This window comes from Hypanus sabinus, chromosome 8 (assembly GCF_030144855.1).
Source record: "Hypanus sabinus isolate sHypSab1 chromosome 8, sHypSab1.hap1, whole genome shotgun sequence".
In the NCBI taxonomy this organism is placed as follows: Eukaryota; Metazoa; Chordata; class Chondrichthyes; order Myliobatiformes; family Dasyatidae; genus Hypanus; species Hypanus sabinus.
The window spans coordinates 131660881-131684849 of NC_082713.1; positions in this window are offsets into that span (position 1 = coordinate 131660881).

The window sequence follows — 23969 nt, forward strand, 5'->3', positions numbered from 1 at the left end:
GTAAGCTTACTATCAAAGTACATATTTGCCACCCATACACCACCCTGAGATTCATTTTCTGGTAAGCTTTGACGGTAGAACAAAGAAATACCGCAGAAACAGTGAAAGTCTACACACAATGACTGACAAGCAACCAATCTGCAAAAGAGGATAAATTGTGCCAATACAAAAAAAATAATAAATGCAAGCAAACAAACAAGTAAACAACACCATGAACATGGTGTGTAGAGTCCTTGAAAGTGAGTCCATAGGTCGTGTTCAGTGACCTGCTCAGTTTGGTGGTGAGTAAAATTACCTATATTGGCTCAATGGTGAGGAGGGTTTTTCCTTTGATAGACCGAGCTATGTCCACTGGGGTATGGTTTGTGGGAATGGTTATGTGGAAATGTAGACGACCTGTTGGCACTTCAAATACAAGAACTCAAGGAAGTAGGGAGAACACACACAAACTGTTGAAGGGATTTAGCAGATTAGGCAGCATCGATGGAGGGAAATGAACAGTTGGAGCTTCAGACCGAGACCCTTCATCAGGACGCTAATGAAGGCTCAGTTCCTTCAGGATTTTGTATGCATTGCTGAAGAATGCTGGCATCTGCAGAATCTCATCTCAAGAAAATAGGAGTGGGGGGATGGTGCTGCACAGCCCACCAATAAATATGACATGGCTGACCTGCCCTAGGCTTAATTTTCTCATCTGTGTCAGTACTAGAGAGTCCTCAAATCCTTGATCTTTCAAAACCTTATTAACTTCCTTCTTAAATAGCCCCAGTGATCTATCTGCCACGACTCCTTTGGGACAGAGACTTCCAGGCATTTACAGGCGTCTCCATGGGTTCCTGTGCAGCTCTGTTTTAAATTACACCCTTCTGATCTTGTAACTAGAGGGGCTAGGAGTTAGCCTCATCATTTCCGTAGACACCCATCGTCCTACCCTAATCACAGGTTTTGTGCAGATTGTTTGTGGAGCATGTTTGGCACCCAACTTGACATTCATCAACCTACATATCATTTATAAAATGTCTGATCAGATAAACAACCTCGTAGATTCAATGAAAGAAGATTGAATCCAGCCTCATTTCTCAAAGCTGGACCTCTACTTAAACAACCTAGATACTGTACCTTCCACATCTTACAATGTCCAGGTACCAATTGGATAAGACTAGATCAAGCCACTGCCTGGATATTTGTGGATAACATGCACAGGAAAGAATAATCAACCTCAATTTCAAACTCACCTTATGTGAAAAGGAAATAATTATGTGACTACATACAACCAAGAGCAGAAGATATGAAACCAATCCAAGGTATATTAGCATGGAAACACAAGAGATTGCATATGCTGGAATCTAGAGCAAAAAAAAACTGCCAGAGGAATCAATGGGTGGGCAGCATCTTTGGAAGGAAATGGACAGTCAACATATCAGGTCAAAACCCGCCACCTGAACAAACCAAAAGGAAAGTTTCAAATTGAAACATCATCTGTCCGTTTCGCTGTACATTTTGCCCAACTCACTGAGTTCCCAAGCAGTTTGGGCTTGATGCATTTGGATGTGTTGGACAACAGGTGCTTTGAGAAAGGACAGCTTTTGGATTGTCGCTAGGAAGATCCACACATTGAATGAGCCATGTACTCAGAAGGCATGTTGCCTGAACCAGCCGGTGCATTCCCAAAGCCAGTTCTTCAAATCTTGATAATGTACATCAATATTTTTGGTCAGTAAAATCAGGCCACTTAAAAAGGAACAGGGAGAAATAAAGTATTTTGTAAGAGGGATAAAATAGCAATCACGTTGTAGGAGATGGCACTGTTAAAAAAGAGAGCAGCGGAGTAGTAGGAGTAAATGTTTTTACAGAGTCACGTTAGTCATGGCACATTACAGTGTGGGAATGACGATCTGAGCCTGCCATCACAAAAACCTGCATACTCGAAACCTGTGCCCCAAAGAGAGTGCCACCCATGCATGGGACACCCAATTGCTTCACTGTGCTCTCAAATGGCCACATGTACACCTGCCACATCTCATAATCGGTCCAATACGGTTCAGGCACCATGTATCATCTTTCCCAAGTTATGGGCTTAGCTACAATACCAGCACTATTGGCCTCAGCTTTCTAGAGAGGTGCACAAAAAAAAAAGCCCAGATAGGATTCCCTTGATGATAGCATCAAGCAAGATGCTGGAGGAATTCAACAGGTCAGGTAGCACCCTTGGAGGGATATGGGCAGTCAACACTTTGGGCCAAGGCCCCTCAACTGGACTAAAGATAGAAGGCAGATAGTTAGTATAAAAGGAAAAAGGAGGGGTGGGACGCAAGATCTGACAGATGACAGGTAGATCCAGCTGAGGAGGGTTGAGAAGTGGATGGAGGAAGAAAAGGTTTAAATAGTGACAGAAGCTGGGAGGTGACAGGTGGGAGCGACAAATAGGAGAGGAAAATGCAGCATGGAATCAAGTAAGGGAGGTGGGGTGGACAGATCAGAATAGTTTTTCCTACATCTGCAGTCTCTTGGATCTCCTGTGCTTTCTTCCTGATTGCTGAATAAGGATTCCTAAAAGAGATATTTTTGAGGGCTGTGAATGAGATTCATACGAAGGGAAATATGACACATTTACATTCATTGTGGAAGAACATTCTGCTACTGCTTTCTTTCAAACATGACCCCTTTGGCAATATATTAAAGGGCTGAAAATCAGCTGAGCAGGAACCAATACTTTTCAGTGAAGGGTAAGATTCAAGTCCCTTCCCTTCTTTTTACAAACAATAAACCCCTGAGGTACAATGTTATCAGAACATTCAAATGAGGCCCAAGTGCAGAGAAAGTGACACTGAAGCAGGTTGACAGTTCACTGACTTTAATGAGAACTGCTGAAGAACTTAAAGGAAAAGAAAAACAAAAAACACTAGGCCAACAGGGCATTTACCTAAAACTCTCACACTGAAGGTTAAATGCCAACACTGTGGCTGGAGGCAATAAATAAATACGAAATGAATACCACTCCTTTAAAACATCAGTCAAAATGGTAGTCATCTTTCGCAGATTAGGAAAAGGTAAGCAGGGAGCGTAAGCGTTGCTGTGTTTTTGGTCAAGTCTCGACAAGACTAGAACAAAATACAGGAGTTAAGTACCATCATAATGAAACAGTGATTAGCTGGAACATGCACACTCTTAAGCGCAACTTCCAAATGTGTTCTGAAGCCCAAAGCAGAGTCCACAGTTGTGACAATGTGATGACCCAGAGCAATTGTGCAGATACTTTAACTGAACATCTTCTGCCTGGAACATAATTATCTGGACATGTCAATCATAGTGTGGGTCAAAGACTTGCAATTATGAAGATAACAATACTCAAGAACAGTTCCTTGACCAGTCCCACAGGGATGTGTATGTAATGTTCATGTTCCCTATGGTTAAAAAAAAAAGAAGGGAAGTACGAAATGCAATCAAGAAGAAATAGGATTTAAGTGTGAGAAAGAGAAAAGTTATACATATTGTGGTGAACTATGTGCCTGTCTGGACACGCCCCCTGCTGACTGCTCCTGTGGCTCCTCCCACAGGCCCCTGTATAAAGGCAATCTGAGGCCTGACGCTCGGCCTCAGTCTCCAGGACATAGTATGATGGACACTCACTCCTGGTTCCTTCTTCCAGTCAATAAAAGCCGATATCTCGCCTTACGTCTCAGAGTGAGTTATTGATGGTGCATCACATATCAGATGAATCACAAATTTAGGGCTATGAAAATGGAAGGGAGGATTCCACATTGAGCCATTAGGATTGTACTCCATGCTTTTATATCCAATTGTAGTAAAGACAATTTTTCACATAACTGCATGAGATGCACTTTGAAACAGCTTGGGAATTGAATCACATCACAGAATCACCTTGCAGATTTTAATGAGAGAAACCAGCTTAAAGACATGGAATGCTGATAAGAACCGTGCCCCAAGTGATTTACTCAAATGCAATGTTGTCTTGGCACTGGACAGAAGAAAGTAATTGTGTGCATATTACAAGGCTTTCTGTGTTAGAGCATTGACTGAACATGAGGCATCAAGAATTTTGTCCATACACGGTAAGTTAGATGTGAAAAATCTAAATAGAAGCCTACAGGTTCCAAATGGCTTTGTATTATGACTATCTTTCTATCTATGAATTTCTTTTGTAAATTGAAAGTAGCCTTCAGTATCCCATCGGTATATATAATTGTTGGAGACTGATACATATTCCCCTCTATTCACCAGACAATCTTTGAAATAAGTGCCTGCACAATAATGCAGTAAAACTCTGAAAATACAGTACGGTTGGGACTTTGGTAGTGCCAGATTAGTCAATTTTCTAGACTGTTGGATGCTATTTCATGTGATTTTAATTCAATGTTTAAATGTTACATGATATAATAGATTTCCTAGTGAACAAGCTAGTGTAAAGGGATCACAGGAAATGGGCCCCTGGTCATTTGAAGCAGAGGATGGAACTGGAGTGTTAATGAGTTGAATGGAAGCATGGGAACTGTGGACGAGGTGAGGGGGAAGGGAGTGGGACAGCCAGGGTAGAGGTGAGTCAGAGGGGAACGGGGGAACAGGAGTCCTAGCAATTAAGTAAAGAACGCAACATTAACTGGAGAGCCAGATGCACAGTCACTGGGTTTTCTCAATGATCCGATAGTGGAGGATTGGAGTCTTCCTGTTTGTTAAAATGTTGCTGCTCTTCCCTTCATTTTTCTTTGTGTGGTTTTACACTGACAGGTGAATTCTCCTCCATTGGCGTAGTTTAATGAAAATAAAGGGGTATAATTCCTCTAACTCTGCCCACAACACACAGGCTCTGATAATTAACTCACCTCCTAAAGCACCATGTCCAACCAGTGGACCCAAGCATTACAATTAGGAAACATTCAAATTCTTCTATTCCATACTTGTGCTGTTCATCGCGTTGGAATCTAGGATTAAAGGTTTAGAAAATAGGTAGCAGGATGGTACAGTTGGCAGATCTGCCTATTCACAGCTTCAGTAATCCAGGGTTGGTTTTGCTGACTGGTACTGACGGCACGTTCTCCCTGTGGCTGCTTGGCTTTTCCTCCAGACGCTCTGGTTTCCTCCCAAATCGCAAAGATGTGCTGACTGGCAGATCAACCAGTAAGCTGCCCATCACGTGAGAGTGAGTGATGGTGGTGGATTGGCGTAGGGGTGGCAAGAATGGATACTTGACCAGCATCTGTGGCCACTTGTGCCTCCACTCGACAGTCAGTAAAAACAGGATGGGCTGAAGGGATAGCTTCCATATTGGAGGACCCTGACTCTCAGATGATGGGGGTTCGCTATAAGACATGGCCACATTGCCAGATGAATGCTAAAGTTTACATGCCTGAACATCAATGAGGACAAGGATGTAAACTGTGTCCATGGCACTTAATACTTCCATGTGTCTCATGAAGATTTAAGTAGCATCTTTCCACAGTGATCATGTTCCAGCAATGCCCCTACTTGTACATTCAGGTGCTCAGGGGTCAGTGGCGATTATGTGACCTTACTGCTCTCACCATCCACGCACTGGGCTTCTGTACAATACAGAAGAGCTCAGCACAAGTTCAAGTTTATTGTCATCTGGCTGTACATGTATACAAATAAATAAAACAACATTCGTCTGGACCTTGGCACACCCATAAAATGCATATCTCACACAGCACAACAAAATACTCCCATAAGTAAGTTAATAAAATATATTTCAAAATGCATGCAGTGCACCGCACAGGTAAACATTCAACAGTAAAGACTACCGTAAACAGCCCACAGTCCTGGTGACGAGACCTTGATTGTGGCAGGGTATTCATTAGCCTCAAAGCCTGAGGGAAGAAGTTGGTACCCAGTCTGGCAGTCCTAGTCCTGATGCTTCTGTACCTCCTTCATGACAGTAGTGGGTGAAACAGATTGTGGGATAGGTGGTAGGGACCTGTAGATAACCTACTCAGGTTACCCTAAAATACACATCTTTGGAGAAGGATGGTTATGGATAGAGAATACTTCATCAAACAAGGAATGACAACATGGGAGAGACATGCAGGTCTTGCAATGTGTTTGTTTGAAAGGACATCTCCAAGTACCCCAGCAGAAATATGGAAATGCTGCTGAGTTATCAGTCATTTGAATAGGATAACTTTCACTACTCAGAACAAACATGCACACTACCATAATGTGTAACCTCACAGCTTAGCAAATGTTTCAGTCTACCATTACTATCAAAGCCTGGTTCAATAAGGAGCACAGAAGGACGAGCCAGAGGCAGCACCAGGTGGACATAAAAATGCAGAGTGAACCTAATGAAGGAATGTGCACGAACCAAACAACAACAAAATGCAACAAAGCTAAGCACACTCACAACCTATGGATCAGGTCAAAGCTGTGCAGCCGGCCATATCTAGAATTTTTGCTATAAGAGGTGGAGGCTCCTGGAACTTATTTCTCCTCTTTGACAGCTGGGTTCAACACGTGAGCCCTAAAGATGGAACCATCTGCAATTATGTTCCGCCATATTGTCCACCTTAGCTTCTACCTGAGATCCCCACCATCACAGGAACCAGACTTCAGCTAATGAGATGCACTCCACTTGAGGTCCCTTGAAACAGGAAAGGCTACAAGATCAGAAACATCTATGTAGAAGCCTTGGCCTCCAGAATTAGACGTGTAGCCAAGCTGTTCCAAATACAGTTACAACACTGGCCTCTACCTGACAATGTGGAAAGTTTAACCAGTGTGTTCATGTACATAGCAAGTAGAGAAATCCAGACCTCCCAATTAGTCTGTACTCAATCATCATCAAAATAAAGGTGTTAATAATACTGTTGTCAATGACCTGCTCACTGACACTCGCCTTGGGTTTTTCCAGGATGACCCAACTTCAAAGCTCATCACCCAGACCAAAGAGCTGAGAGAAATCTTGGCCAACTTCTGGTAAAACTGTGATCTCTGGACTTCAAGGTTAAAACCACCCAGTGATTTGAAGTTGCCAATCCTTGCAGAAAGGAACACAGTGAGTTTGCTGGAGGTCAGTCACCTCAGGCTTGGGGCTTCACTTCAGGAGTTCCTTAGGCCATTGGCCAAGGTCCAACCATCTTCTGTGGCCTCCTTCCATCATTAGTTAGGATAGTCACTGACTATTGTATATGTTCAATTCCACTCACTGATCCTCAGCAAGTGAAGCTCTCCATGGCCTTGCAGCAAGTCCCAGACAACGTGTAGCATGAGCTGATAAGTAACAAGGAATATCTGCACCACAGAAGTGTCAGGCAAAAATCATTTCCAATAGGGGAGAGATTAACTGCTTACCTTTGACAATCAGTGGTATTCACACAGATATCCTGGGTGTTACCATTGACCAGCAACTCATTTGTAAAATTCGCATAAATAAAGTGCTCTTGAAAGGTCAGGTGCTAGATATCCTGCGGCAAATGACTCATCCCCTTACCTCCCAAAGCCTTTCCACAACAAGACACAAGACAAGAGTGTGCTGGAATATTTCTCATCTGCCTGGATAAATGAAGCTCTGGAAACTTTCAAGAAGCTCAGTGTCATTCAGGAGAAAGCAGACCTCTTGAGTGGGATGCCATCAATAATCTTAAACGTTTATTTCCCAAAAACCCCCCATCCCCCCAGTAGCCAATGCCTGTAAAGTGTGCTAGTTACACATTACAGTGCAACCATTCACCTAGGCTACTCCAACATCACAGCTCGAACCATGACCCACTCAGAATGCCATGGCAACAGGTGCACAGGAACACCCGTGCACCCATGTTCTCTACAAGATGCACATCATCCAATTTGGGATGTATCACTTACCCTTCTTAATCATATTACTGCCTCCCCAACAGCACTAAAGAAGGCATCTTCACTCATGCTACAGCTGTTCAAAATGGTAGTCCACTGCCACGCTCTGCGGAACAATTAGAGAGGAATAATAAATGCTGGCCTGGCTAATAATGCCCATACATCCAAAATGAGAATAAATAAAGAAGGCAAAAATGCATTGCCTATTAAGCGTAATTCAAATGTCAATACGGCAAATTTCTGCATAACAAATAGGTGTTAGCTTCACCTATGAAATAATGACATGAAATTATATTGGCACGTACAACAGGAGGTATGACATAAAGAATCTACGCTCAAATTAAGAGCAGCACATAATTGGGAAATAGAAATTAAACGTTAATTACTAAATTGACGGATCAGGTCCACCAAAGAAAAAAATAGTCATAAAGGAGACCTAAATGAGAGATTAATTTATTGTAATACAACAATCTCTTCCCAGCAATGTTAAATTCCATAGATTAATATTAATTACAATGTCAAGCCACTAAGTGCAGAGCCTATTACAGTATAGGAGCAATTTTCCATTTTTAGCTCTTAATTATAAACGACATCTCCTTAAAGTTCTTAAATCCTTTGCTCTATTGATTCAGCTGGAACAAAGAAATCCCTTTTTACTTGTATGGGGGAGCTCTTGACTGCTGATTAGATCCAAGCTAAATGGTTCCATTTCTGTTCCACAGAGAAGGGAAAACTACTCTACTAATTTACTTTGTGTTCATCTATAAAAATGGAGCAATTTTGCAGAGTGTGAGATTATTTAATCAGTAGCTTTCTCTCATGTTGACAATGCAAAAACTAGCCTTGTCTCTGCATTTGAATCAATATTCAAACCCTTCAGCGTAACGCATAGAAAATGCTGGTGGAAATCAGCAGGTCAGGCTATGTCTATGGAGAGGAATAAACAGTTGATGTTTTGGGCAAAGACCCTTCAAGGGAACTGGAAGGGGAGGGGGAAGAAGGCAGAATAAGAAGGTGGGAGAAGGGGAAGAAGTACAAGTTAGAAGGTGATAGGTGAAGCCAGGTGTGGGGGAAGGTAGGTGGGTGCAGGACGCAGATGAAGTGAGAAGCTGGAAGGTGAGAGGCGGAAAAGGTAAAGGGCTGAAGAAGAAAGAATCTGACAGGAAAAGTGGATCATGGGCGAAAGGGGAGGAGGAGGGGCTCTAAGGGGAGGTGAGGAGAAGAGGAGAGGTAAGAGGTGGGCCAGAGTGGGGGAGAGAATCAAAGAGGGAAGGGGAGAGCAAAGAATCCTTCAAAGCCGGTTTGTAGATGATAACTGTCGTAAAAGATGAAACTTTTAGTACAAAGGCAAACAGCCAATAAAAAGCAAGATAGGATGTTACTGGATCATAGATTCTAGAATGATATTTGATATTTGAAACCTCTGAATCAGAGGTGAATGTGCTACCACTGAGCCAAAGTTTGTAAACCTGAAATATGAGGGAAAATGGAACTGGGCAGCCCTACGCCAATGAGTTTCAGGTCTTTATTAGAGATAGTATTCTATACTCAAGGCAGAGAAGGCAGCTCAGATTCACAAGGAAGAATCTGTGCTGAGAGATTTGAAGAAGAAAAAAGTTAGCACCATATTCACTAAATCATGGAAAGCAAAGTAGGGACCAGCTAAACATGTTGAAGTGCTTACAACTTCCCAAAGATGAAGAAGTATTCTAAAGGGAAGGCCATGGCTGACAAGGGAGTTCAGAAACAGCATAAAAACAAAACACGGGCATAAAATACAGCAAAACTTGGTGAGAAGTTAGAGCATTGGGAAGCTCTAAAAACAGACAGAAGACAACTAAAAAAGCTATAAGGGGAGAAAAGATGAAATATTATGTTAAACTGGCCAATAATATAAACAGCAACACAAAAATATTTATCAGATATATAAAGAGTAAAAGAAGGGCAAGAGTGGATATCGGACCACCGGAAAATGACACTGGAGAGGTAGTAACTGGGGACAAAAAAATAGTGGATGAACTTAAAAAGTATTTTTCATCAGCCTTCATTATGGAAGATATTAGCAGTATGCCAGAAATTCAAGAGAGTCGGGGGACAGAAGTGAGTGTAGTAGCTACACTAAGGAGAAGGTGCTTGGGAAGCTGAAAGGTCTGAATGTAGATAAGTCACCTACACCAAATGGACAACACCCATTTGGGGGTCAATGTTGGGACCGCTTTTTTCATGTTGTAGACCAATGATTTGGATGAAAGGTTAGATGGCTTTGTGGTCAAATTTGTGGATGATACAAAAATATGTGGAGGGGCCAGTAGTGTTGAGGAAGTAGGGAGTCTGCTGAAGGACTTAAACAGATAAAACTATGGGCAAAAGAAGTTGCAGATGAAATATAGTGCTGTGAAGTGTATGATCCTGCACTTTGGTAGAAGGAATAAAGTTGTAGACTGTTTTCTAAGCAAGGACAAAATTCAAAAATCAGAAATGCAAAGGGACTTGTGAGTCCTCATGCAGTATTCCCTAAAGGTTAACCTGCAGGTTGAGGCAGTGGTGAGGAAGGCAAATTCAAAGTTAGAATTCACTTCAAGAGAACTAGAATAAACGATCACAAGACCATAAGTCATAGGAGCAGAATTAGGCCATCTGGCCCATCGAGTCTGCTCCACCATTCAATCATGGCTGATCATTTTTTTCCCTCCTCAATCCTAGTTCCCCGCCTTCTCCCCGCAACCTTTGATGCCGTGTCCAATCAAGAACCTATCAATCTCTGCCTTAAATGCACCCAACGACCTGGTCCACACAGCTGCCTGTGACAACAAATTCCACACATTCACCACCCTCTGACTAAAGAAATTTCTCTGCATCTCTGTTTTGAAAGGGCGCCCCTCTATCCTGAGACTGCGCCCTCTTGTCCTAGTCTCCCCCACCATGGGAAACATCCTTTCCACATCTACTCTGTCGATGCCTTTCAAAAGATTTCAATGAGATCCCCTCCTCATCCTTCTGAATTCCAACGAGTACAGACCCAGAGCCATCAAACATTCCTCGTATGATAACCCTTTCATTCCTGGAATCATCCTCATGAACCTCCTCTGGACCTGCTGTAATGCCAGTACATCTCTCCTGAGATGAGGGGCCCAAAACCGTTCACAATACTCAAAGTGGGGCCTCATCAGTGCCTTATTAAGCCTCAGCATCACTTCCTTGCTCTTGTATTCTAATATAAAGCAATGATGTAATGCTAAGGCTTCATAAGCCATTGACCAGGCCACACCTGGAGTACTGTGAGCAGTTTTGGGCCCCTTTTGTTAAAATATATGTGGTGGTGTTGGAGGGAGTCCAGAGGAGGTTCACGAGATTATTCTGGGAATGAAAGAGTTAAGGTATGAGGAACAATTGATAAGTCTGAGCCTGTACTCAGTGGAATTTAAAAGAACGAGGGGGGATCTCATTGAAACCTATTAAATGTGGAAAGGGCTGGATAGAGTAGATGTAGTGAGGGGGTTTCCTATAGTGGGTGAGTCTAGGATCAGAGGGAATGTCTATTTATAACAAAGATGAGGAGGAATTTTGTAAGCCAGAGGGTGGTGAATCTAGGGAATTTGTTTCTACAGGCAGCTGTGGAGGTTAAGTCAGTGGGTGTATTTAAGGCAGAGGTTGATAGATTCTTGACTGGTCAGGGTGTGAAAGGCTATGAGGAGAAGGCTGGAGAATGGGGTTGAGTGATATGATGAATGAATCACTGATCAGGCTCAATGGGCCGAATCTGCTCGCTTGTTTTATGGTGCTTTTGTCTTTTCCCACAAATCAGTGGATCGGTAAATTGGAAATTGGAATGAGCAGCCTACGACAGAAAGACAGAACTAGATCCTAAGTGAATCATGGTACAAAAACAAATTAGATCACCATTTGAACATGATAAATACAATGACAACAAGAGAGGATACAGAATTGATAAACTTTAGGTGGATGAAGTCTTATTGTAATGAAGGGCTAAGCTAGCTTTATTCTGTGACTGAAATATATGATTACTGAATTTCCTATCCACCATTTCAATTTAATTCAGAAAATGGGACTGTGGCAAAAATTTACAATGGGGAACATTGTTAAGTTAAAGAGCAGCCCAAATGAATCATTGCATCAGCTTGGACAAGTGAACAGATAATTAATCTCAATGTTTATCTCAAGATGTAAAACATAAAAACAGTGATGTGCACAATATAAATATCAAAGAAAAATTATGGAGGTTATTGGGACAGACAATACACCACCGTGCTGCTGATATTAAGAAATATAAACATGAGAGTGACTGTGGCTACAATTATAAGTAAAGATTCAAATTGTTTTAGTCTGTATAAGGCAACATTCAAGCAGTTGAATACTGTGGCTTTGAATATACACTGAGACTTTAAAAATTCACAATGTTGCTGGAAATTTCTAATGCTATCCTGAAGGCAGCGACAATGGGGACCTGGGAAACAGCCTATCTCCCAAACCAGTGTAATTAAGGAATAGTGGAATAAATCAAGATCGAGATTCAAGATTGTGTGTTGTCAGTTTCCATACACTGAGTGTAAAGGAGAATGAAATGATTGTTATTCTGGATCTGGTGTAGTATATAAAAAACACAATAAGCATAAAGGACACAATTTTAAAAGAACAAAAGAAAGCAGTAAATATAAAAGTATTCTTAAAAAACAAGTAATTATTTGGGTGTGGTCTTTCCTATATACAGTACTTAGATTAATCGTATGTACATAAGCTAGGCGCAGGAATATCTGTAGAATAAAATAAATCTGAAATGATAAAGTGACACGATGACTCTTGGCAAGAGGAACTCTTCTAGTTAGGACCAACCTACCCTCTTTGGTCCGACCCTGGACTAACCAGGGTAGCACCAACCATGTTAGGTCTTACACAGTGAACGATTGGGCACTGAAGAGTGCGGTAGAACAAAGGGATCTGGAAATACAAGTGGGTAATTAATTGAAAGTGGCAGCACAGGTAGATAGGGTTGTAAAGAAAGATTTTGGCATATTGGTCTTCATAAGTCAAGATGGGATGGAGATGGGATGTTATGTTAAAGTTAGATAAGACATTGGTAAGGCTTAGTCTGGAGTATGGTGTGCAGTTTTGCTCACCTACCTACAGGAAAGATGTAAATAAGGTTGAAAGAGTACAGAAAAATTTTACAAGATTGTTGCCAGGTCAAGAGGCCCTGAGTTATAAAGAAAGATTCAATAGGTTATGTGCTGTACTATTCTATGTTCTATGTTCTAGGTTAGGACTTTATTCCTTGGAATGTAGAAGATTGAGGGAAGATTTTATAGAGGTATACAAATTTATGAGAGGTATAGGTAGGGTAAATACAAGCAGGCTTTTTCCACTAAGGTTGGGTGGGACTACAAATAGAGAGCATGGGTTAAGGGTGAAAGGTGAAAAGTTTAAAGGAAGCTTCTTCACAGAGGGCCATGAGAATGTGGAATGAGCTGATAGCACAAGTAGTGCATGCAAGCTCGATTTCAACATTTAAGAGAATTTTGGATAGGTACATGGATAGTTGGGGTATGGACTGGTATGCTCCAGCTCGATGGGACAAGGCAGTTTAAATGGTTTGGTGCAAGGTAGATGGGCAGAAAGGCCTGTTTCTGTGTTGTAGTGTTCTATGACTCTATGACTGTAGGTAGCAGCAGGACATATGAAAACTCAGTAGAACAGTGACTGTCAGTGTAGTTACGAGGTGTGTAGTGTAAGCATAAAATGGCAGTACATGGGGGGGAGAGAAGGATGTTGAGGGGCTGCGGCCATTTTGTTTTCTTGTGAATGGATGCGGGCTAGGCTGTTGGCCTAGTCAGATTGGCTCTTAGCCTAGCTCTCTTGTCATGTTTCTACTTCCTCTCGCAACGCCTGCATTTGCTGCTCTCTCAGCTGAGTTACCTAGGCCAGGTCACTGTCGCTGGGTCTGGCATCCATAGAAGCCCTAGGCCACCGAGCTCCGCTATTAACTCCCTTCCCAATGGATTTAAAGCAATTTTGTCTGAGAGTTCAGTGAAGCTGTATTTGCAAAAGCTTCAGTTGACTGAAATCCCTTACTAGAAAAATTACAGCACTCTCTAAGAATTTAGAACTAGTATCATTACTGGGAGCTGAAGAAGCTGCTGCATCCCTGCAAACCACTGTTCAGGAAAGATCTGAGATGGACAATGATGTAATGTAGTGAATTCCAAGTCAAATCAGAAATAGAAAAGACAATGAATAAGAGGAAGTAAGTATCTATTTTGGAGACATTTAAAAAGGCACAAGGAAAGTCAGAAAGGAAAACACAAAAAAAGATTTGAATTTACTCACAAATTGGAATGAGATTCATATTTAAAAAAAAACTATCCTGTTTCTGTCATACCTTGTTGGGAAGGAAGGCTTCACAAAATCAAGAGGTGTTTTTATCAGAGGATACCTGTTCTTACATGCTTGGTTCAATAAGTTTCTGGACCATAGTACCTATCATCTCAGTTGAGGTCAAGATGGCCAAGGGATCTCTTGTTAGACATGGGACCATAAGACGGGAGCAGAATTAGGCCATCTGACCCATCAAGTTTACTCCACCGTTCCATTGCAAATGATTTATTATCTCTCTTAAACCCATTCTCTTGCCTTCTCCCCATAAACTTTGAACCTCTGACTAATCAAGAACCTATCAACCTGTTTTAAATATGCTCAGTGACTTGGCCTCCACACCCAGTTATGGCAATCAATTTCACAGATTCCCCACTCTCTGGCTAAAGAAATTCTTCCTCATCTCTGTTTTAAAACAATGTTCTATTCAAAGGCTGTACCCTCTGGTCCTAGACTCCCTCACTATAGGAAACATTGTCTCCACGTCCACTCTCTATAGGGCTTTCAATATACGATAGGTTTCACTGAGATCCTCTTTCAGTTTCCTAAACTCCAGCAAATACAGGCCCAGAGCCATCAAAAGTGCCTCATATATTAACCCTTTCATTCCAGGAATCATTCTCATGAACCTCTGGACCAATACCAGCACACCTTTTCATAGATAAGAATCCCAAAACTGCTTTCAGTATTCCAAGTGCACTCTGACCAATGCCTTATAAAGTCTCAGCACTTGGCCTCCATAGTTGTCTACAGCAATGAATTCCACAGCTTCACCATTCTCTGGCTATAGTTTCAATAGGTTTCAACAGATACACTTAATGTCAGAGAAATGTATACAATACACATCCTGGAGCCCACCTGGCTTGTTGCTCACGTTTGTCTAGGGGAATCAGCTTTCAGCCCCGCCAAACAAGGTATTCAAGTTTGGGTGGACGCTGTGTAATGTACCCCAGTACAAACCCCCAACGCAAAATATCAGACAGTACACAATATGCGACTAAATGATTACACTTTATATCTCTTACTTTGTTATGTAGTTAGTAGAGAGACAAAATATAAAAGGAAAAGGCGCCACTTTTATTAAATAGTTCGTGCAGAAAAATTGTTGGAGCTCACACCTCAGGTGTTCCTCCATAAGTGACCTCTGCTGAAATGTCGCTGACCTCCGGACGCTTGAATTCCCGTACACACCATCCGGTGATCAACGAGCGCTCTCCGCGCTCATCCTTCCTCTTCACTCTCTTCGACCGAAAGCCCATGAAAACCCCGCTCCCAGACATACAAGAAAGAATAACATTTCTCCCATTGGTTAGCCACCCATTATCAGTAGTTATAACCCAAAATTCACTGCTAACACAAAAACCATTACCTCAGCGGTTAACATTACAGAGAAACCATTACAATCCTTTTCAACTCTGTTCCAAATGGACATCATTCTATTCTGAGGCTGTGCCCTCTAGTGCAAGACTCTCTTACTACTGGAAGCATCCTTGCCACGTCCTTTCAATATGAGGTAAGTTTCAATGAGATACCTTTTCACTTTTCTCAACTCCAGCAAGTACAGGCCCAGAACCGCCAAAGGTTTCTCATACATTAACCTGTTCATTCCTGGGGTCAGTTTTGTGAACCTAGTGCTGTGACTGACTGAAACAAAGCCAGATGGAAATTGTAACTGGGAAATATAAAAGCCTTTATTCATACAGTGAACTTCCAGGAAAGAGTGTCGAGGAGAGTCCAAGGGTATCTCATTCTCCTGACATAATGTTTTAAACTTCTTCAACACAAAGGTAACAAGAAATGATTAACTACGGATACAGTTGCTATAATCACCTAATAAATTTAACATTTTGAATATAGTCATAAAAACATTTTAAATATTGTCAGGTAAATTTACAATGGTAGCACATCCAAGCTAGCAGAACCCCTTTGACGATTCAACACCGGAGTCGGCTCCAACAGCCTAAGAACAAGCACCGAACACCCAAAAATAACCCTTTTGTTACAGTGTTGAAGGCTGGCTCCATGAATATAGAACTAACCAAGGTTAAGTGACAAAAACAAACCTGTGCTGAACTGTGCCAGGAACATTCTCCACTATCTCCCTTTATGGAATTTCCCATTAGACAGAATCAGAATTTCCCACACCCAATGACTGGTTTCATCAGTGAGGAAGAATCAGTTGGAAGTTAAATTGTGTACAGGTTTCACATTGTAAAGATAAATTCTAGTTAATCCATAATTTCATAACTATGTGTCAAAATGGTTGTTGTGACATGTCTAATGTAGTAGTGCTTGTCGATCTCACTTTCAGCTTCCACCACTGGCTAGCAGTCCTGTGAAAAGGAGAGCTGAATGTTTAAGTGTCTCCCTGCCAAAACATAGCCTCTCCAACAGCAAGCCTCATGTAGTGCCTCATCCCTGGCAACACGCAGAAATTGAACTCCTTTTTGGGCTCGGGCTGAACTACAGAGGACAAGGAGGAGGTCTGGCCCCTGCACATGTGGCTTGCAGGCCCACTGGTATGTGGACACATCCTGGTGCACATAAACAAGACCCCCACCTAAGGTGGCTGGATGACATTGAACTTCTGTCCAGCAGCTCCAGTAGCCAAGCTGATGGCCAAACGTACTGCTTCATAAGCTTTCCTTTGAACCACACTGGTGAGGCTGAGAGGGAGATCTTGATGACTGGGCCTCTCAGGACGTCAATACCTTCCACCCAGGCTTGTGATGATGATCATCACCCATTGTCCTTCGAGACAGAAGAATGCCAACACCAATTATACTATCCATAATTTCATAACTCCAGACTAATCCTTAACACACCATCCTCTTGGCCCCTGCACAGAAATCTGTCCCAGAAAGGCCAAATTTTAAGAAAGATCTATGTAAGTAGGGCAGTGAAAATGCCCTTCATATAGGATCCTCTCCCCAATTATTCGCTACCATTTACACTATCTAACGGGTCGATGGTTGGGAAGAAGAGATGAAGGGTAAGCAACTTCCTGTCATCCACTCTCCAGCAGCTGGAAAGCAGTGTCTTTTGCTCAGCATCCCCTACACCACAGCCTTGGTAAGATGGTACCGATAAGCAGGGTCTCTTTGTGTGCAGCTCTGAAGAGAATCATCAAATAGGCAGGGGACAAAACATAAATGTAGCCAGTTAGAGGGGTTGAAATGTGTCTATTTCAATGCTAGGGGTATTGGGAATAAAGGGGATGAACTTAGAGCAAGGATTAGTATGTGGAACTATGGTAGTGTGGCTGCTACTGAAAATTAATTGGAGAAAAGGCAGGATTAGCTGATGCAGGTACTGGGGTTTAGGTGTTTTAAAAGAAATAGGATGGGAGATAGAAAGGGGTGGGGGGGGGAGCAGCATTACTGGCCAGGGATAGTATCACGGAGGACGCTGCAGAGAGAGTGCCTACTGAGTCAGTCTGGGTGGAAGTCGGAAATAGGAAGGGATCAATCACTGTGCTGGGAGTAGTCTGTAGGCCCCCAAATAGCCCTTGGGACTCCGAGGAGCAGATAAGCAGGCAGATTTTAGAATGGTGCAGGAAATAAAGGGTTGTAGTTATGGGTGATTTCAACTTCACTCATATTGACTGGCATCTCCTGACTGCAAGGAGGATAGATGGGGCTGTGTTTGTCAGGTGTGTTCAAGAAGGATTCCTGACACGGTATGTGGACCGGCTGACAAGAGGAGAGGCCATACTGGATCTAGTTCTGGGTAATGAACCTGGTCAGGTGACAGACCTCTTGGTGAGGGAGCATTTTGGTGAGAGTCACCACAACTCCCTTGCATTGCTATGGAAAAGGATAAAAACAGACAAAATGGAGAAGTGCTTAACTGGGGAAGGGCTAACTATGAAGGGATAAGGCAGGAACTAGCGAGAGTAAATTGGAAACAGATGTTCAAGGGGGAAATCATAGAAGTAATGTGGAGGAAATTTAGGGACTGCTTGTGCTGGGGTCAGGATAGGTTTCTCCCACTAAGACAAGGAAAAAATGGTAGGAAAAGGGAACTGTGACTGACGAAACACATGAGGCAACTCATCAAGAGGAAAAAGGAAGCATATGTTAGATATAAGAAGCAGGAAGCAGGAGGGGCTCATGAGAAATATAGGGTAGCCAGTAAGGAGCTTAAGAAAGGACTTAGAAGAGCTCAAAGGGGGCATGAGAAGGCCTTGGCATGTAGAATTAAGGAGAACCCCAAGGCGTTCTATGTGTATGTGAAGAACAGAAGGATGACAAGAATGAAGGTGGGGCCATTAATGGATAAAGAAGGCAACATGTGCCTGGAGGTGGAGGAGGTTAGGGAGGTCCTAAATGAATACTTTGCTTCAGTATTCACAAGTGAAAAGGACCTTGATCAGGGTGAGGTTGAAATGATCAGGGTGGGATCGAAATAGAACAGGCCTGTGTGCTGGACAATGTGGAGATTAAGGAAGAAGAAGTGTTGGATCTTCTTAAAAACATCAAGATTGTTAAGTCCCCGGGGGACGTGATATACCCCAGGTTGCTGTGGGAAGTGAAAGAAGAGATCACTGGAGCAGTAGCTATGATCTTTGAATCCTCTTTGGCTGCAGAGGAGGTGCCAGAGGATTGGAGAATGGCAAATGTGGTTCCCTTGTTTATAAAAGGTAATAGGGAAAATCCTGGGAACTATAGACCGGTAAGTCTTACGTCAGTGGTCTGCAAACTATTGCAAAGGATTCTTAAGGATAGGATCTACAAGCATTTGGAGAAGTACAGTCTGCTCAAGAATAGTCAACATGGCTTTGTGAAGGGAAGGTTATGCCTCATGAGCCTAATTGAGTTTTTTGAAATGTCGCAAAAGAAATTGATGAGGGTAGGGCAGTAGATGTGGTCTACCTGGATTTTACCAAGGCATTTGATATGGTCCCCCACGAGAGACTCATCCAGAAAGTCATGAGGCATGGGATCAGTGGAACCTTGGCTGTTTGGATAAAAAAAAATTGGCTTACAGGAAGAAAGCAGAGGGAAGTACTGGAAGGAAAGTATTCTGCCTGGAGGTCGGTGACTAGTGGATAAATGACCTGGATGAAGAGGCGGAAGGATAGGTGAGTAAGTTTGCAGATGGCACGAAGATTGGAGGAATTGTGGATGGAGCTGTACGTTGTCAAAGGTTACAAGAGGATATAGACAGGCTGCAGAGTTGGGCAGAAAAATAGCAGATGGAGTTCAATCCGGACAAGTGTGAGGTGATGCATTTTGGAAGGACAAACCAGAAGGCTTAGTACAGGGTTAATGGTCAGTTACTTTAAGAGTGTGGATGAACAAAGGGACCTTGGGGTTCAAATCCATACATCCCTCAAGGTCGCTGCACAGGTTGATAAGGTAGTTAAGAAGGCCTATGGGATGCTAGGCTTCATTAACAGGGGGACTGTGTTCAAGAGTAGAGAGGTCATGTGACAACTCTACAAATCTCTGGTGAGACCGCACTTAGAATATTGTTTTCAATTCTGGTCACCTCATTATAGGAAGGATGTGGAAGCTGTGGAGAGGGTGCAGAGGAGTTTTATCAGGATGTTGCCTGGATGGGAAAACAAGCCTTATGAGGCAAGGTTAGCAGAGCTGGGACTTTTCTCTTTGGAGTGTAGAAGGATGAGAGGGGTCTTGACAGAGGTCTGCAAGATTATGAGCGGCATAGGTAAAGTGGATAGCCAGTACCTGTTTCCCAGGGCATGATTAGCAAATACCAAAGGGAATATGTACAAAGTTAAGGGAGGGGAGACATCAGCTTTTTTACACAAAGGGCTGTGGGTGCCTGGAATGACTTGCCAGGGATGGTGGTGGAGACTGAAACATTAGGGGTATTTAAGAGCCTCTTGGATGAAAGAAAAATAGCAGTGGGGGAAACTCAGTGTATTGTGGGTTTAGTTCTTTTTTTTAAGGAATATATGGGTCAGCACAACATCGAGGGCCCAAGGTCCTGTACTGTGCTGTAGTGTTCTAGTGTCATTCCTACTTAGCGCTACTACAGCTGAAATCTATAATCCTAGTCATCGGTATTTCAGTAAGCAACATATTTTAAGACATTGCAAAAAAATTATTGGTATTCAAAGTTAATGAACCTCAAACGGCAGACTTAAGTTGCAAGTTTTCCACCATCATCCTGATAGCAGTGTACATTCAACCTCAGGCCAATGCCAGGCAGGCAGTGGAGGAGCTGACCAACATAACCAGGCATGAGACAGTGCACCCTGATGCTTTTCCTATCATTGCCGGGGATTTCAACCAGGCCAGCTTGAAGAAGCCTCTAAACAACTAGAACCAATATTATCACCTGTGGAATAGAGTCTGCACACTTGACCACTGTTATACCACCACTAGTGTTTACTGTGCCATCCCAAGCCAGTCTTGGGAAAGTCCATTCACCAGAATAAACTCCTACTCCCAGTGTATAGGCAGAGACTAAAGACCAGACCAAGAAGGGATGGTCAAGGGAGGTGGAGGATTGCTTCAGTACAGCTTTGACTCAGTGGGCTGGACAATATTTGGGGATTCATTGTTGAATCTGAATGAGTATGTTATCACCCACTTCATCATGGCCTGTGTGGTTGAGTGTGTGCCTTCAAGTACCCACTGGACATACCCAAACCAAAAGCTGTGGATGAGCCAGGAGTTTTGTAGCCTGCTGAGGGCCAGCTCTGTGTCATTAAAGACTTGTGTTCCAGACCCATAGAAGAAGTCCAGGAATGACCTATGGAAGGCTATCTTAAGAGGGTTAAAACTATTCCAGTTGAGGTTAGAGAGGAAATTACTTGCACATCATCTCTGGTAGGGTTTGCAGGCCACTTCTCTTACAAAGCAAAACCTAACATTGTGAATGACTGTGATGCAACCCAGATGAGCTCAGTGCATTTTAAGCACATTTTAAAAGGGAGAATAAGACTACACCTGTATGAATCTCTGAAGGCACTTGACTCTCCACTCAATCTTGGGTCACCCAGATATTAGAACATCAGGATGTTGTTTATTGATTAGAGCTCAGATTTAAGAACGAACATAACCACAGTTCTAATCAATTAGCACCAAAACCTTGGCCTTTGTATTTGAGAATGGAACGAATTTTTTATATTGTAGTGATTATTGATTCCTTTTTTAATTCTATTTTGATAACCTTTTTTTAAAACTTTTTTTAATAAATTGGTGAATTTACATTTATATTTTGTAATATGGCTTTTTCAAAATGTCATTTCTTCTTCCCATAAGTCTTTGCTTTTGAAACTTCATTTTTTTGTATTTGAATATGGATTTTTTAAAGGCATATTACACTGTTTCAAACTTTAATGTTTATCCTTTTTTAATTAATGATCTTTTACTTTATTATATTACTTTTTTTTCATTTTGATTGATATATATTCTTTTTTTTTTGCAACCCTGTACTTAAATCTGGGTATTTTATAATCTCTTTTTATCTTTTCATGGAGTTGCCATCTTGAAATGGGGGTAATATTGGTATTAGTTTGTGCGCCTGCCGCTTGGCTCTTTTTCGAGTGGTTGGGGGAGGGGGGAGGGATCTTTTTTCACGCTTTTGCTTTTTATTTTTTTTGCTTTTAGTTTATGGGCCAACTTTAAATTATTAATATTGTTGAGGTGTCATTTTCTCCGGTTGCTCCTGAATCATTTTTTCTTCTTCCTGAATTATGGGTTATGTGTCTTTTTAACCTTTTATGATATACGCAATCAATATTGGCATGATGGATAAGTCTATTAATTTTATCTCTTGGAATACTAATGGTTTAAATCATCCGATTAAACATAAAAAATATTTAAAGTATTCCATAGACTGAATGCTAATATCTTTGCACAGGAGACCCATATTAGGAGGGAGGATAATCAACGCTTTTTTAGGTTCTGGAAGGGTCAACAATTTCACTCGAATTGTACCTCCAAAATTAGGGGTGTGTCTATTTTTATAGACCCCTCAATTTTGTTTACACATCATGAAATTATTTCTGACCCACAGGGCAGATTTTTGTTGATTACTGGTTCACTTTTTAATCGAAAAGTGGTTCTAGTTAATATTTATGCTCCAAACTTTGACTGCCCTGAATTTTTTAAACGTTTATTTACTTCCCTCCCTAATCTAAATGAATATATGTTGATAATGGGTGGAGATTTTAATTGTTGATTAAATCCTTTGATGGATAGATCTAAACTTATTCAAACTCTTCCGAATAGATCAGCCTTACTTATTAATTCCTTTATGGTTGATTCGGGAATTACTGAAATATGGCGGTTTTTGAACCCTAAAGATAAAGAATTTTCATTTTTTTCACATGTATATCATAGTTATTCTAGAATTGATTATTTCCTTATTGATCATCGTTTATTAACAGATGTTACTGATTGTAAATATGATTCTATTGCCATTTCGGATCATGCACCTTTGAAGTTATCTATCAAGATTTCAGACTCTTCCATTAATACTAGATCTTGGAGACTCAACGCTACTTTGCTTCAAGATCCAGAATTTATTACCTTCATAAAACAACAAATTGACTTATTTTTTTCAACAAACTATACCGAAGAGATTGACAGAGGAATATTTCAGGACTCTTTCAAGGCTTTTATCCGTGGACAAATTATCTCATATTCCGTTGGTAAAAGAAAACAAAGATATTTAGATATAGCTTTATTGGTGGATAAAATTAAAGAAATTGATAAGATTTATTCCGTTACTCCTACCAAAGAACTTTATAAGAAGAGAGTTGAGCTTCAAAAGGAACATAGCTTATTATTATCTTCTTCAATTGAGAATCAATTAATTAAGACCAGGGCTCAATTTTATATTCATAGTGATTGAACTGGTAAATTGTTAGCTAACCAATTAAAAGCTATTTCGACTAGGTGACAAATTATTAAAATTCGTAAACAAGATGGTAATCTGACTACTGATCATAAAGAAATTAATAATACTTTTCAAGATTTTTATAAGTCTTTATATCAATCAGAATTTGATGGCGATCTGTCCATGATGGATAATTTTTTTAACAATTTAAGTATTCCCAAACTGACAGATGAATATCTAAGTGTGTTTGATGCTCTTATTTCTATGGCCGAAGTAGGAGAGGCTATCTCATCAATGAATTCAGGGAAAGCTCCTGGTCCTGATGGTTATATTATAGAATTTTTTAAAACTTTTTCTTCTTTGCTTTCCCCTTGGTTATGTGAAATCTTTAATGATGCATTTACTAAGAAGAGATTACCCCAGTCTTTTTATGAAGCTACTATCTCTCTAATTCTTAAAAAAGATAAAGATCCTACTTTATGTGCATCTTATCGCCCTATATCGCTATTAAATGTAGACTCTAAGATTCTTACAAAAATTTTAGCTATTAGGTTAGAAAAAGTATTATCACAGATTATTTCAGAAGACCAAACTGGTTTTATTAGGAATCGGTATTCTTTTTTTAATGTTAGAAAATTGATTAATATAATTTATACTTCTTCACCCACAACCTCAGAATGTGTTATCTCATTAGATGCTGAAAAAGCTTTTGATAGAGTTGAATGGACATACTTATTTAATGCCTTGAAAAATTTAAATTTTAGTTCTAATTTTATATCATGGATTAAATTAATATATTATAAACCTGTTGCTTCCATTCTTACAAATAATTATAGATCCTCTTTTTTTCAATTAACTCGTGGTATGAGACAAGGTTGTCCCTTAAGTCCTTTATTATTTAATATCGCATTAGAACCTTTAGCCATTGCTATTCGTGAATC